Source organism: Pavona decussata, unplaced genomic scaffold, assembly GCF_977016875.1.
Source record: "Pavona decussata unplaced genomic scaffold, jaPavDecu1.1 SCAFFOLD_47, whole genome shotgun sequence".
In the NCBI taxonomy this organism is placed as follows: Eukaryota; Metazoa; Cnidaria; class Anthozoa; order Scleractinia; family Agariciidae; genus Pavona; species Pavona decussata.
The window spans coordinates 1247329-1263232 of NW_028145469.1; the positions used below are offsets into that span (position 1 = coordinate 1247329).

The 15904-nt window shown below is 39.2% G+C and overlaps 3 pseudogenes; all 3 read right to left on the reverse strand.

The window, feature by feature from the left end:
* Positions 1 to 1062: 1062 nt before the first annotated feature.
* Positions 1063 to 10187, reverse strand: LOC146482181 (uncharacterized; annotated as a pseudogene).
* Positions 10188 to 11054: 867 nt separating this feature from the next.
* Positions 11055 to 12740, reverse strand: LOC146482182 (uncharacterized; annotated as a pseudogene).
* A 1590-nt stretch (positions 12741 to 14330) lies between these two features.
* On the reverse strand, positions 14331 to 15485 carry LOC146482183 (uncharacterized; annotated as a pseudogene).
* Positions 15486 to 15904: the final 419 nt, after the last annotated feature.

The following is a 15904-nucleotide window of genomic DNA, read 5'->3' on the forward strand; positions in this document are numbered from 1 at the left end:
AAGGTGGTGGAAAGTTGTTTGGAATATCTGAAGGGGGGAAGTCACCACATGCTTGAAGAGAAACGGCATAGGAGTGGCGGACATGCAAGGATTAAGTGATATGCTTCAACAGCCGTGCATTTTTACTCAAGCCAGACAACCTTTGACTAATGAATATCAGCAACTGCAGTACCTTAAAAACAACTTTGACCTGGTGGTAAGTCTAGTGAACTTTTTAAAAGTAAGCTTAAATTGAACTGTTGTGAAGTTATGCCTTAAGATAACACTTTACCATTCACTCAGTGGGACAATAAACAACTCAATGAAATCCTCCATTCCCTCAATTAGGAGTTTGAATGTCAAAACTTAGCACCAGCATGAATGAGAATGACTCATTAATAATTTTTAAATTCAGTATTAAGCTTTGAATTCACCCATTGGAAAACTTGACAGTCCAGCGATCTCCGTTGTCTTGTACTCTGTCCAACCCCCCCCCCCCCCCCACCCCCCCAAACCACCCTCAAACTCTTACTCACAAAATTTACAAGTTTCACTTGCAGACTGATTTTTATGTCAGTGATAATGCCAAGACTTGAATATTAAGACGCTGACACTTGGAGAGAAAGAGTTACCAATAGAACTTAAGTTAATTTTTAAGTGCTGTTTTGAAATTCTCACTGCAACCAAAAGGTGTAATAACTTTCAACAGGAGCCTGAGGAAATAATATTGAGTCAGAGGGCAGGGTATCGAATGGTCAGGGGTGACAAAAACTGAGGATTGTGAAAGAAGCATTCCACTACATTCCAATTTATGCAATGCTAGGTATGCTTCAACTATTTTATTTAATTATGAAGGGCAAAAACTAAGTATCTGTCAAACCGTTAAATATAACGCTGAACGATTACACGCGATTACTAGTAAACAAATAACGAATTACTGAAACAAACGATAAGCTCCTGAACATTGATGATCCTTCAATGCTCAACGCCTTCATTAAATGCCTAACTTCTAATTATAGGTAAAATGCCAAATGCGTATATATTTGATGAACTATAACTTTTCAACTTTGTGATATCGCTGACCAAACTGGTTATATCCTGATTTTGTATAATTGCTAGTTTGGGAAATATACATTTAAAGTGATATCTAAATTTTCCCGTGACATCTGAAAGAAATATAGTTGCTAAATTATCAGTGGCTCACGGATAGGAATGCCACAGGCACCCACCCCCCACCCCTTTAAATTTTTTTTCAGCAAGAAAATAATATCATGGGTATACATATATAAAAAATTAAAATACTGAAAACATTACAATCCGGCTATATGCATCTTGTATCAATCCGCCCAAAGCATGTGACTAATTTCAACAATTATACAGGAATATTATCTGTTCGTTCTGTCATGAGTTTAATATGCATAGAAGTTAAGGTGCTGTTTGAGCCTCCTGTTTACGTGGAAAGTTCAACCTTTTCTATGAATACTTTTACAAACAACCAGCCCGATTTTTCTTCTGCCTTTTGCTCCAACACGTCAAGTTTGACATCGGCTCCGATCATCTCTCCCTCTTTGAGCATTTCGTGTTTCAATGTTATAACGGTGTCGTCGTTGTCGCTCCCAAAGATGATGAACCTGTCAGATTTGGAGATCAAATTAAATTACCACGTTTACCTTAACAGGTGAAAAGAATCCCTTCCCCTTTCTGGGAACTTTTTGTTGGTGTTTTCACCAAAAGGTTAGTGAGCTTGGTCATTACATTTCATTGGCTTGTCGTGGTCGTGTATGTATTGGTTTGGAGAAGACTATACCAGCCGCGGTCAAGTAAAACCTAGATAAGAAGATGCAACAATTAGATTTTATTATTAATTTTACCATTATGATAGTTTTCATACGAGGCCGAGGGAGGCTCACCTCGTTTAAAGCTATGCTTGCACAACCCAAATGAATACTTATCGTATTGACTCACCTGATGGCAATTCGTACTGGTGAAACTGCGGTCCTCAATTGTGCGTATATTTTACAGTTGGGTGAGCCAAGATAAAGGAGCAGCCTCCAACGTTTCCCTTCCACTACGAACTCACTGCTTGTCATGGGAATTGACTGGCTAATTGCCATTTTGTCTGCAGCTCTTTCTTTGAACCCGTCTATTGTCCAGGAGAAAGCAGAGATTGAGTCCACCGTGCGCATTTTTATAGCATCCTTGTCCTGTAAGTGGTTAAAGTTTATGTGAGAATATTTTGTTCCTGGTCTGTTATGTTTGTTGGGCATTCACACCTTAAGTTTGCGGTAGGTTATCTAATTTGTACAGAGAAAGCCAATGGTGTCAATAATGGGAAGATGAATGCCATAATCTTCCCGCCATTTTTTAACCACTTGTTGTCACGTGACTAGACAACATGTAATTTCGTGACAACGTGGAGCTCACGTTGGTGTTGAAGATTCAGTGAGATCCGGTTGGTAACCAAGTTTTTGCTCTTCTTCTTCTTATTATTCAACACAATCCGAGGTTAAGACTGATTTACAATAAAAAAGGTTTACAATAAAAGATTTACAAGCGTATCAAGAAATGGTCTATTTCACCGGCCTAAATTCGCCATTAAGATTGTATTCGGTGTTAATGTTATGCTTACCATAGGCCTTATCATGGTTTTCAACGCCATTTTGATGGGTAGGCAAACGGGCTTGAAATAACAGTGTTTGTATGGAAATCCAATGTGCGCATTTTTATAGCATCCTTGTCCTATAAGTGGTTAAAGTTTATTTGAGTCTATTTTGTTCCTCATCTGTTATGTTTGTTGCGCATTCACACCTTAAGTTTGCGATAGCCTATCTAATTTGTGCACTTCTAAGCAAGTTGAAACATTTTTACAACTATGTGACATTGGTGAATCGTATCACAAATTACTTACACCACTTAAAACCGCATGCTGTAGCTTAACCCTCTCCTGCCTGCTCCTTTTGATGAAGTGCAAGACTGGCTGCATTTCCCCAAAAATGACATCCAGGCAAGCTGCATTGGCGTTGCCTTTCTTCACATGCACTCAAGTGAAGTTGTAACTCTCTTCTAGAAGATAGAAAACCAAATATTTGTCTTTTTTTCTCTTGTTTTCCCTGAATAAATTTGAAAAATATGTACATTACTTAATTCCCTGGAAAAGATTGCAGGCTTTACCGCTACTAACGTCACTTGTGATTGTTTAATTGGTCGAAACTGAGGGGAAAAGGTGAACAGTTGTGTGCAGTCATGAAGCGCGATCAAGGTAGGTAAGCCTCTTCGGCCTGAACGAGGGGTTTGTTAAAGGGCCAGGGAGTTGAAATTAGCCCTTAAAATATCGTTATTGACGCTTAACGTTCTATGAGGCATGGTTCAGGCTGTGTCAGGTGTTGTTACCCGGTTCGTGTATTTATTCACATTAGATTAAAATGGGATAAAATCTCATTCATACCTCTTTATACAGAGTTGGCATTTGAGAGGGCAGGTTATCATCCCCTCTAGGCAAAGCTGCTCCATATGAACCTCCTGATTGGCCAGAGTTGTCCTATGGAGGCAGCGCTCGCACCATATCACTTTGTAAAGACATTCCTCAGTGTGTGTTTTCTTTTCTTTTCTTTTCTTTTAATTTTCTTTTCACAACCTTCGTCGGAGCACTTAATTTCCTCCTTGGGACATTTGTGCCTTAAGAGTACCTGGGTCTCTCCTTTATTTTCATAACGGGTACATTAAGCCTCAACTTTTGCCACCAACGTCTTCACTGTGAAATTCGTCTGTAAGCTGCCACTTATCGGCTTGCGATATAGCTGTTCTAATTAAAACTCTGGAATTACATATTAGTTAACGAAGATCCCCATTTTAATAATCGTCAACGTAGCAAAACCTTTTTTATATTCTACATTACTCGCAAAAAATTTCGGACGATTTTAATTTCGGACAAAAATAGTGTCCGAAAATAAAACCGTTCGAAATTTTTAAGCGTCCGAAATTTTTACAGTATATATACGTTTTTTAGTCATAAATTTACTTTAGGCATGTTTCAGCGCAGTGTCCGAAATTTGTCCGAAATGAATGAAAAAGTCTCTTAAAATTAGAGGTCCAAAATTTTTTGCAAGTAATGTAGCTTATCATGGCAAATTTGTCATGTCTCTAAAAAGACAGCGTTAACTTTTCAGCATGCTTAATTATTGTCTAGGAGTTACTTTTTCCAGGCGTAGTCAATCGATAAAAATCGATATCGGAAATCAATCGATACAATGGATTGAAATCAGAAATTGATAACAATCAAACTCACAGAAAAAATTATTATCGATTGAGATAATGGATAATAATCGATAGCAATCAAGAGTAATCGATAACAATCACTAACCCCAGGAGTCTCTGGAGGAGAATTCGTTTCAAACATATTAGATGGCATTTTTTAATACTTTCTAGTAAACAATACGAGACCCGTGTTCAAATGGTAAGACATTTTATTATTTCGGCATCTAGTCCTGCCGGAGTCCTGTCCAGGAAGAATGTTCATCAGGAGATCCTCTTGGTTTGGGTTTTTTTATGGGTTTAAAGGCTTATAAATATAACGGTCCTGTAGAATATTTAATCAATCATTTTTTTCTTATGAAAGAAATGTGATGGTATATTTCCAGCCTGGTGAATGAATGAGAATGATGATTATTCTAGAAAGTGACGCAGGCATACTCGGAAAAAAGAAATCCGAGTGCTCCTATGAGGAGTCGAACTTAAGACCTTCCGATTACTAGTTCGGATGCTCTACCACTGAGCTACAGGAGACTCGTGGGAGCTAAGGCCATTAAACTAGGTTCATGGGACAAACATCCTGCATACTGCTAGGATTTGAATTTCGAACGTGTGGTATATGAAAGAAATGTGATGGTATATTTCCAGCCTGGTGAATGAATGAGAATGATGATTATTCTAGAAAGTGATGCAGGCATACCTGCATAGGCATTCCTGCGTCACTTTCTAGAATAATCATCATTCTCATTTTTTTCTTGTAGCTTGATTTACAACGTAATATCCCAAAATTGTTATAGGTATATTTTTTCGTTCTTATATCCAACTGTTTTCCCCCTTTTTCATCGCCATAGCGATCAGTCCTGCCGTCTTTAATTTATCATCTCAGGTATTTGTAATTTTTTCACTGCCCAGATCTGTAAAAGATCTTTCAACGTCTTGTCGCTGTAGTCTTGTCAACATTAAGGTTCCGCACTTCAGTACCCTCGATTCCACATAAAAGGGGGTTGGTTTTTCTTTTCTTTTTGTTAAGTGTTTATAAAAGCTTTCCGACACGGCTGATTTAAGCGAATGCGTTACCCTTGTCAGCCATATTTACTGTGTACAATTTAAGAGGAGCAATATAAGTTTAACTAAGATTAAACAAGTATTATTTTAAGCCTTTTACAAAGAATCGGCGTTACAATGCCAGCTATTTATTCATAGCCATTAACTCGCCGGATATGACATCATGAGGGATCCCATTGGGAGCACTGTGTGAAAAACTGTTATGCCGCGCACTTTCGCGTTTAATGATTTTAATCATTAACGAAAGATCAAGTGTCATATCACCATGTGCTCCGTAGCTTTATGTCGTATCACTGGTTTCGAGTTTTTACAATTCTCTTTGTCTTTCTTTCGTTATTACACTCACAGATCCGCTCGATTTTTAGCCATTAACACACAGCAAATTGGAAAACGGGGGCGGTGCCGGCAGACCTACCTGGCCGTTCCAATGTCCTGGATTTTTCTTTTCAGGACTGTTAACATCGCATTCGAGCTCATCGACCTTTCAAACTTTATCTTTTTCCCCTTCACGGACGAAAAGTCAACGTTGGATACATCTTGTGTTTGGCCAAGCCACACGGATGTCCTTGTGGGCTTGGCTCCCGCTCTTTTCATGGGCCTTGCTGCTGGTGAGCTCGATTGTGAGCTGAAAATTGGCCCAACAGCTCCAACAGGACCTGGCTCACCCTCCCCTCCTTGATTATCGTCAATGGCCGCAACCGTTGAAGACATGACCTCATTCAGTCGAGTAAAAGACATTTCACTGATGAAACAAACAGTTGAACGACACGCAGAGATGACAGAATATACTCACGATCTCGTGGGAGCAAAGATATGAAATGATGGTGAGGATCTACATCACATCTGGTAAGGTTACTTTTGAAATGAATAGAAAATTTTATGCAGTCTCACCCGGTCTCACCGGCCGAAAATTAAAGCACTAGTGTTTCGCCATAACTGACAACATTGAATACAAGAGTTATCGTTCTTATTTTATTACCAATCGTTTTCATACAAACTGCAGTGTGAAGTTCCATTATTCTTTTTAAAATTATTACACGCTCTCTAGCTCTAGTGACGCGACCTTGGGCTTTGCCGTTGGGATAAAAAGTATTGTTATTGTTATTTATTGTTATTTATTTATTCACCAAGACATACATTCATAGAAAGTTACCGTGAATAATAGACTAAGATCTTACATAAGTTTATATTTGAAGGCAAAATTAGGGACGATTTTTCAATAAAAACGTCGCTCCTGAAGTCGTTTGTAGTTCCTTTTGTGTCCTTGTTTGAAGCGATCTCGTGGAGTCACAGGTCACCAAAGCGTATGTGACACAGGTTACCACGCAAGCGTGTTTAAGAGTTTGTATGGAGTTAAAATTAAACCGACATTTAGACAACAATTCTCCCTAAAAAACCCACAAAAAATATACTAAAGTCTGAAAAAGCTTACCCGGTGTGTTTTGCTGTGTTTTCAATGTTCTTCAATGCTTCCAAACGCTGTTTTGAGTTGTTTATCTCTCAGCAGCTGGTCCACGTGCATCACTGTATTATGTTAATGGAAAGGTAGGAAACTACAAGTCGAATTTCAATGAAATTTGGCCCGTCATTTAAGGAGAGCATTTCAAAAACCTCGCTAAAATTTGCTTGAAACTTAAGCTCTAGCTTACCTGCCTCATCATATGGCAAGAAGGATAATGTGCGGTCCCTCCTGGGTAGCTCATTTACGGAGGAGTTCATTTATTGAGACACAGGCCTTCGTTGAAAACAAAGTTCATTTCAAATCGGGTGCCATTTTTGCCGCCGACCGAGCCGTGTCCCTGGAATGTTGGAACAAACTCACGGTCAAACCTAGGCACAAGTACTAGAATGTAACCAGCCGGGGAAATCCACTGGAATCCTTTGGCACGTAACAAACCACACACACCCCCTCCCGGCTATGTTTTTAAGAATCTGCGGGATCCATGTACTTATAGTAAATGTACAAGTCATGTACATGGTACAAACATAATGCGAAATGTCCCCAATCAATATATATATTGTCTTGATTAGTTATAATAATTATTACTGAAGTTAAGTTCCAATAGGAACAATGCCCTAAAAAAAGGATCTCATTAAGGCTGCTAATTCTGAATTCAAGTAACGAGGGTCGCTATTGGAACATTACAGTTTGTAGTGGCATTACATCTCAAGAAACAACTTATAAATAAGTAAGTCTTAGGCACTCTGGAGTTGGAAAAAACAAACAGTAATGCAACATGATCATATTTCCACATAAGGTGTTCACAAACTGTACCTGCACTGTACATAAATTGTATTGCAATTATAATCATCGGTTTTGTTCTGCTAATTAAGTAAAGGGAGACCCAAAGCATGTAATATGTATTTTTTCTTTCTTTAAAAAATGGGACATTTAAGTCAAGCTAGTGTGCCAAATTGAAAGTTGATAGACTTAATCCCTATATTGGCCACCATAAACATGTCGACTTACTGTAAATCGTAGCAGCTTCTCGTCATTACCATCGGACCAAATCTCTGGGCTATGTCATCCCATCCTTCTTCTTTAAAGAAGGACATCACTGTAGACTGTACGGTGTTACGTGTCTTGATTTTGTCAGCTTCCTTTTTTAAATCTTCTAACAAGATGTCACCAGAAGCGATCTATGAAGACAGCGAGATTGAAGAGAGGGGATTACACAGTGACCATTGGAACAAAAGCTGCAAGGGATTTCTTAATTACATGAGGTATATGTACATGAAAATTAAGTCTAGCAGTTAAATCCACTGAAAGAAAGTGCAATTTGACTTTAAAAATAATTAAAATAAAAATTGGAGAGAAAATAAAAACTTCGTTGCAGGTTGTTGCAACCTTGTCTTTATCTTGTTCAAAAGAAAACATTTTGCTTCATGTGGGAGGCTGACTAACGGCTTCATATGCCATTGCTTAAGGGCTAATGTCCCTTTGACCACATCGCCAGGAGAAAACTTCTGTCCTTTTATCTTTCCAGCTTCATATAACTATAACTTGTTCACCTTTATGAAAGCATTCCAAGTATTTGATGAAACTTGGGCCATGGTGAAGATCTCGCACAGAATTCTTTTCTGTAAGAGAAAATTTCTTAGTTTGAGCTGCTGGTGGTTGTGGCATAGAAAGGGCTTTCACCTTAATTAGAATCTTTCAAAAATTCATTATGTACTCTCAAAACAAAATTAGGCACGATGATCAGAATCAGAATTATTCTGGTGTTAAAGATTCCAAGACAGCAACTAAACAGCAAAAAAGAAAAAACACTGCACACATACTCAGTAGATGCAAAACAAAACAAAAGATAGCTACATGCCACTTAAATTAACATATTAAATACCACCACATACAAATTGAAGAGAATAGAATAAAAGTATGGCAGCAACTGAGTGCAACTACTAAGGCCAGGAGAAGAAGTGCTGGAAAATGAAGCCTTCACTGGCTTTTAATTTTGAATCAAAGGAAGAATACATATCACTTTGGAGCTTGCATTATTTCATGCGCCCTTCAATTATCTGCTTGATCTTGCATGACTTAGCCATTTTAACAGGTCGGAACAGGTCTTTTAAATCTCAATAAAAAAATAATGATCAGGTATGTTGCTACTAAGTTTAATGTAAGTTAGTATAAATAGCAAAGAGATGTAGGGTTCTTATAATGTTGTTGAAAGAGCAAGTGTCAAAAATATTCAGTACGTTCACTATGTACAGTAACTCAAAGATTCAATGGAAACCTGTGTTTAGTATCAAAGGAAAAATCTCTGAGATTGGCTAGGTACATGTACATAGATATGTACCTGCATTTATAAGCAATGTTCAGTGAATGTTAAAACCGGATTTGGTCAAAGTTTAAGTAGTGTAAATAAAACTTGAAAAACCATTTGACTGTAATGCAGTGTACCTGTGATTGGCAGTAATCACTCTAAACATTTCCAGCTTGCATCCACAGAATTAATGTCATTGTTGTTCAGAGACTAATGCAAGTTCACAAGAAAACTAACTGGAATGAATAATATTTTGGTGACTGCTCCTTTGAGAGTTTTCTTTAATCTTGCATTTATTTAATTTCGTAAACTGAAAACAGAAAGTTTGTGAGGAAAACTTGAGGACAATACAGAAGGAAAGTTCATACATAATGTCTAGGAAAATTGAACATTATCTTAAAAGGGGTGTGTCTGTGAGTAAATACAGCAACTATAGCTTACATCTTCGTACAAAATACGGGAGCAATTGTCTCTCCATGACGATTGCGGCTTTGGAGGCTCACTCTGTGAGTCAAGGTCTCCATACAGTTGAGATCTACATCTTTCTACCTAAATTTGTCACAAGAAATAATTATGTTGTATTAAATAACAAGTCGGAATACAGATAATGTAAATACGGTAGCATAAGAGGACATATAATTAAGGGAAAATTAACATTAATTTTCATTCATTGCCTTGAGCTCTATATTCAGGGCTGTTGCCTAAGAAAAATTTCAAGGCGCTTGCCCACAAGGCCAAAAGCTGAAAAGTTAGGAGCCCAACAAGAGAAGTGTTTTGTGCTTGCTGCATTAGCATTTAGCTGCCCAGAGCATTTAATTCTTTGGAATGGGTGCCATGGGCTCGTGTTGGGCAATAGCCTTGATATTAACAGACAGACTGGCTATTAGATTCATGCAATTTTAGGATCATGTTCTTAAAAAAATAAATAGACGGTTTCATAATTTCTTCTGCCAGTGGTTTATTATTGAAGAAATGCATATATTCATTTCGGTTAAAAAACTTCAAGATCGATAACACCAACAATGTGGAAGGCTTAAGCCAAAATGCATGTCTGGATTCAATTAACCCTGCATTTCAATAAATAGGATTAGCGAAATATACCTCTTCTTGCATCTTGGTCATCTCCATCGTTTGGCTCAATGAAACGTACGTGTACAACTTTAAGGTCAGGAATTTGCTCTGAAAAAGCACAGGGTGGACCCTGTTCACCCTCTAGTACATCACATACCATACATTCCCCGACAACTGGGGAACGTATTGACGTTGTGTACTGTGACTTCCACGTGCTCGAAAGGTACTTCTGCGCCTTACCCGATACCTCAGGGCTTAATCTTTAAATAACGATTTCCTCCTTCTGCAAAATATCGTGAGAACGTGCTTTTCGCTTACCAGTCCGTTTCTCTTTCATAGCGTTTTTAAATTCTTCCATGACGCCATTTTAATGCTTAGACAAACCCAACCGTTACCAGTCCCCTCTCCTTGTGCAAAGTGCACTTTGCAAAGTATGCTGGGATACTACGGCAGGCATTGACCACGTAAATTTTTATTTTATTTTACTTTCTATTTCATTTTGATTTTAAACTGGTTTTATTTTTCTTTTACTTTCACTTTTACTTAAACTTTGAATGTGTCTTAAATTGGTTAAGCTCAATATTTCTTTTTAATTTCATTTTGGATTGTTTTCCTTCACACTTTGAAAAAATCCAATGGCAGCTATCGGCCACCATAGACCTTAAACAGGTTATGTCCCAAGGCCATATCCTTACTACAACAAGAAAGGTGAACATTACATGGATGCCAGCAAAACGCCACTCAGTGGGACAGATGGAAAATTACGCGAGATTGATGATTACCAACCCCGAGCACAAATCCGTAAGTTATATCATGGTAAAGAGATATCTTCTAGTGACAAAAGGAAAATTTATGATTAAACGAGACTTACCTGGAAGTTGAAGTTTGATCAGGATTCTATCCGTCCATCTGCAGAGCAGAGATTACATGAGATCGCGCATGCGCAATGCTGATACGTCTTTGACATTGAGTGTCCACAGAAGCTATGACTGGAGACAACAAGGGATGGGTAAAACATGCTGGGAGGGCATGTTATCTCTGCTCTTCATATGGACGGATAGAAATCTGATCAAACTTCAATTTCCAGGTAAGTCTCGTTTAATCATAAATTCTATCCGTCATTTGTCGCAGAGATTCCATGAGATTTTAAAGACATGTGGACACGAAAGTCACAAAAAAGGTAAATGAATAACTGCAATCTTTATTCTAAACATGTCAATACCAAAATAATGGTATACTCATGGTGTACCCTTACCTAAAACGTGTGGTACAAAGTTTCCAGTGTCAACAATAACTTAACATAGCATAGACTAGTGTTACCTTGTATAGATAACAGTCTCCTATGACTTAATCTTACATCAAGAGATTATAATCATAACAGTTTAGTCACTGGTCATTCACGTCATGTAGAATAGCTTTTCCAAAGCTTCTATTCTCGGCTGCAACAGGCTTGTTGTAAAACTTGCTGAAGACATCGGCACTTTTCCAACTTGCAGCTTTCATGATTGACGTGAGAGGAACATGACAAGCCTTGGCTTTGCTGGACGAAGCCATCCTGGTACTATGACCTCGAAACTGGAAGACATCAATGCCGGCCAAGGCCATAACAGTCTTGATCCACCAGGCGTTGGTGTCTTTACTCATACGCTTGTGTGGGGAAATGTAACTGAGAAATAATATGTGTTCATCCCCCCTAAGGGGTGCTGTACGTCTAAGATACTCTTCAAGCCTAGTAACAACACATAAACGTGAATCTGAAGGAAACTGTACTAATACTAGAACTGCTTGGAGCTGGCCAGGAGCTGAACCCTTAACAAGTTCATCAATAACGAATGTGTAAGAAGCCTCTGATTTCTGCATCGTAGATAAACTCATAAGATGAAAGGATTGACATCGGTGACCTGTTGTGAGAGCACATAACATAAGCAGCTTGAACTGGAGGTGTTGGAGAGACAAAGTATTCACTGGATGCCATTTCTTTAGGAAATTAAGTACCGCAGAAGTGCCCCATGTGGACTGGTATCTAGGGAGTCCAGGTCGTGTCTGGAAAACTGCTTTAATAAACCTTTGAATTAAAGGTTGTGAACCAATTGTCATGTTTCCATCCAACAGAGTAATTATTGTAGATAAGGCACTCCTTGTTGTATCAATTGCGCTGTATCCAAGTCATAAAGTTCAGTAAGGAAGTCTAGTACTTTATTTACAGGTGGATGAATGGGATCAATATCCCCTCTACTTGTAAAAGCCATCCATCTTTTGAGGTATACTGTTTTTTAGTTCCTGGTCTCCAAGAGGCAAGCATGGTTTCTTGCGTTCGGTGCGAAGTGCCTTGGTTTTCAAAGGATTTCCTGACAGCAGACATCCCATCAACCGCAATTTCTCCCCTAGAGGATGCTGTTTCTCGGGGCTGAATGGTAACTTGACAATGTTCAAAGTTTCGGCAAGATCACTGGCCTTGCCACAAGAAGTCTGGCTAGCTTGGGGTACCACGCTTGAGTTTCCCATTGAGGCACTATTAACACAGCTTTTGCTTGGTCCTCCTTTATCTTCTGAAGAACTTGAGGAATGATACCAAAAGGAGGAAACATATAGTTGAAATATTCCTTCCAGTTAAGAGTAAATGCATACACAGCATAGGCCTGGGGATCAGGTTCCCATGGAACATAACGTTCAATTTGGAAATTCATTCTTGAACTAAACATATCAATATCCGGTTTACCAAAAAATTTTCTCAGCTTGTAGAAGCAAGGTTTATCAAGTTGCCATTCTGAAGTGTCATTAAAAATCTGTGATGCCTTATCTGCTATGGTGTTCTCTACGCCTGGGATATGGGCTACTGTGAACCACAGATCCCTTTCTTTACACCACAACCATATGTCTCTAGAAATATCATTACATATGTTAGAATGATTGACCATGATTTGATGCATCAGTATGCAAGATCATGGTAGCATTTCCATGATTTATTTTCTTTTTGGAATTCTTTGCGTTGTTTATCCACCAGTCGATATCATTCTTAGCCTTATCAGAAGGACCATGTTTTGGTCAAAATCACTTTTAGTTCTTTTAAGGGCTATAGTCTTCTCTTTTTCAATCTGGCGATAGTACAATTGACCATATTCTACCCCAGGAAAAAATGATGCCATAATACCAATCAGGCTTGCTACCAAGCGTTTGCTCACCTCCTTTAACTCCAGAATTTTTGAGCAAGTTGATAGAGTTTGTCAAACGTTTCATCAGATAAAGACACGGTCATATCTAACGAGTTCAATACAAAGCCTAAACGCTCCAGGATTTGAGTTGGCTCTGTAACAGACTTAAGTTCATGGGGCCAGAAACCAAGGTCCCTAAATAACTTCAGAGTGGCATGGACATTCTCCCGACACAGGTGGTAACTATCACCTTGTAGAAATGTGTCACCAATGTAACCACTTGATACATGACCCCTCTGCCTTAGATAGGAAAAGCCTGGTTTCATCACTTTTGTGAACACCCTGGGTGAACAGCCTAAACCCTGAGGTAGGCAAGTGAGTTGATAAAGAGTACCTTTCCTTAAAAATGTTAAATATTTCTGATGGTCAACATGAACAGGGATGGGAAAATAAGCATCCCTAAGATCTATGGATGCCATATGACAGCCAGGTGTCATCAGCCTTATACAAGTATGAATAGTAGCCATTTTGAAATGATGATATGTCACCTATTGGTTTAAGTTTTTGAGATTTAATATCATCCTAAAAGAGCCATCTTTCTTTTCCCTTAAAAACACATTTGAAATGAATTCATATGATTCATGTGCGCTTTCTACAATGATTCCTTTCTCAAGGAATTACCTTTTTGTAAATTCAAACTAACAGTTTGTAATTCAGACGAGTTTTTTGGCCTGGGAGTGCCAAGCCAAACTCAATTTTAAACTCTGAGACAGCTGTTAGAATGCTTTTATCAGAAGTAATACATACCAGTTCTAGTGCTACCAGCAAAACAAATGCAGGTGTTTCAGATGAATCACACTCAAGCACTCTGTCTTATAAGAAACACCACTTACATGTGTTTGATCAGGCATTAGGTGGTCCTTGGAGGACCTGCCTTCTTAGTCTGCGTCTGACTGGGTCGGTTGGGGTAAGCTGGGCTGTTTCTGCCTTGATGCTGGTGTTGGGACCGCCCCCCGTAATAGCAGCCCCTTCGCCAGGGTAAAAAAGGTTACGAGTAGTTCTGTCTTCCATATTGGTAAGGTCTCGAGTGTGTTTTCTTTTTATGGCCTGTAAGCCGTTTTGATGCCCTGTTACTCTTCCTGACCACTTTTAGGCCTTCGGTCAGATCATCCCCAAACAGTTCACTATCTACACTTTGTTTGGTACTGCATATTGTTTTGAAATCTTCATCTAGATTTGCTTTGAACATGTCTTTGCGACACATGTTCAATTCATGATTTCCACTTGCAATCAGTACCACTGAGTTTGAGGCGAGGTCCCATAGGGTTGCCTTGTCTGGCAACTCAGACTTTCCATCAATAGCCTCAGCAAGGCCTCCAGCTAAGCGAGCTAAAGGAATAAGACCTTTGATTAAGGTTTCCTGCATTTTTTGAATTTTCGCATCCATTTTGCGAGTATTCCGTTGAGCAATATCCTAGATCTCTGGGTTAACTTTCGTGACTATCAAAAATTTGCAATTTTCAGGGCGTTTTATCTTTTCTTTTCGTGTAGATGCAGTTTGTTCACTCAAACCACCCTCATAGATGCTCTTCAAAACAGAGGCCATCTTATCGGGTAACACCTGGTCAGTTAGTTCGTCTCTGTCACCTCTTGTACAAGGGAGTCTACTAGACCACCTGCCACAGTTTTATCTGCAGTTTTATCCTCAACAGACTCGACTACTTTCGCCCTTTTTTGTGACCCGTGGCGACTGCTTGTCGGGGTCTGAGTCATGCGAGTCCTGTGAAAAGGTCTCTTCCTCTTCAAGGGCAGCATCATAACCCCTTTTAAGCTCTTTTTCCACTGCTGCCATAGTGTTCATAGCAGAAGCCAGGTGATCGAACTTTTCATGGATTGCATCGAATTCAGTTCCTTCGCAACCGCTTTCTTTGACTTTGTCAGCGGAGCGTTTTGGGCCAGCCACGCTAGCACCTCCGGTTCGAAGGTCGTTTTGCTCACAAGCATCGTTTATATTTATACGATGACTCGTTTTGTCCTTGCTGGATCTGGTTTTCTCGCTGGACGTGGTTTTCCTCTTCGTAGAGTCCTCTGGTTTAGTTGTTTCTTGTGTGGTTGAATCTAACATGGAGTCTAACACACCAGCGCCCAGTGTAGGCATGTTTTTTCGCCGCAAAAATTCCGTGAATTAAAACAATTTTGTAGAGCAAAGCTCTTCACAACGTTCTCAAGCAATCAATTCACAAGTTTGAAGACGATTGCGAGGAGAGCGAGGGTGGATGCAACTGGATTTTCCAAGTTCAACCGTGCTAAAATTTTTTATCAGCCGGCCATGCTGGCAAGTAGGCACGAATGAATCAGCTTTGCGCATGCACGATCTCATGGAATCTCTGCGGCGGATGACGGACAGAATAGAGGAGTTTAGCAGAAAGTATGTGGTTGCTGTAGGACTTGTGCGAGAGTACATTCTGCATCTGGAGCATCTTGATCTGCTAAAACGGAAAAGAGAGAGGGAGGAATCGCAAAAGAAGTCAGAGAGGAAAGAGAAGACGTACAAAAACTACAACTGGAGACAACTCTGTTAGACATGGCAAATTTAGGGTTTGAGGGTATTTGAGCTCGACA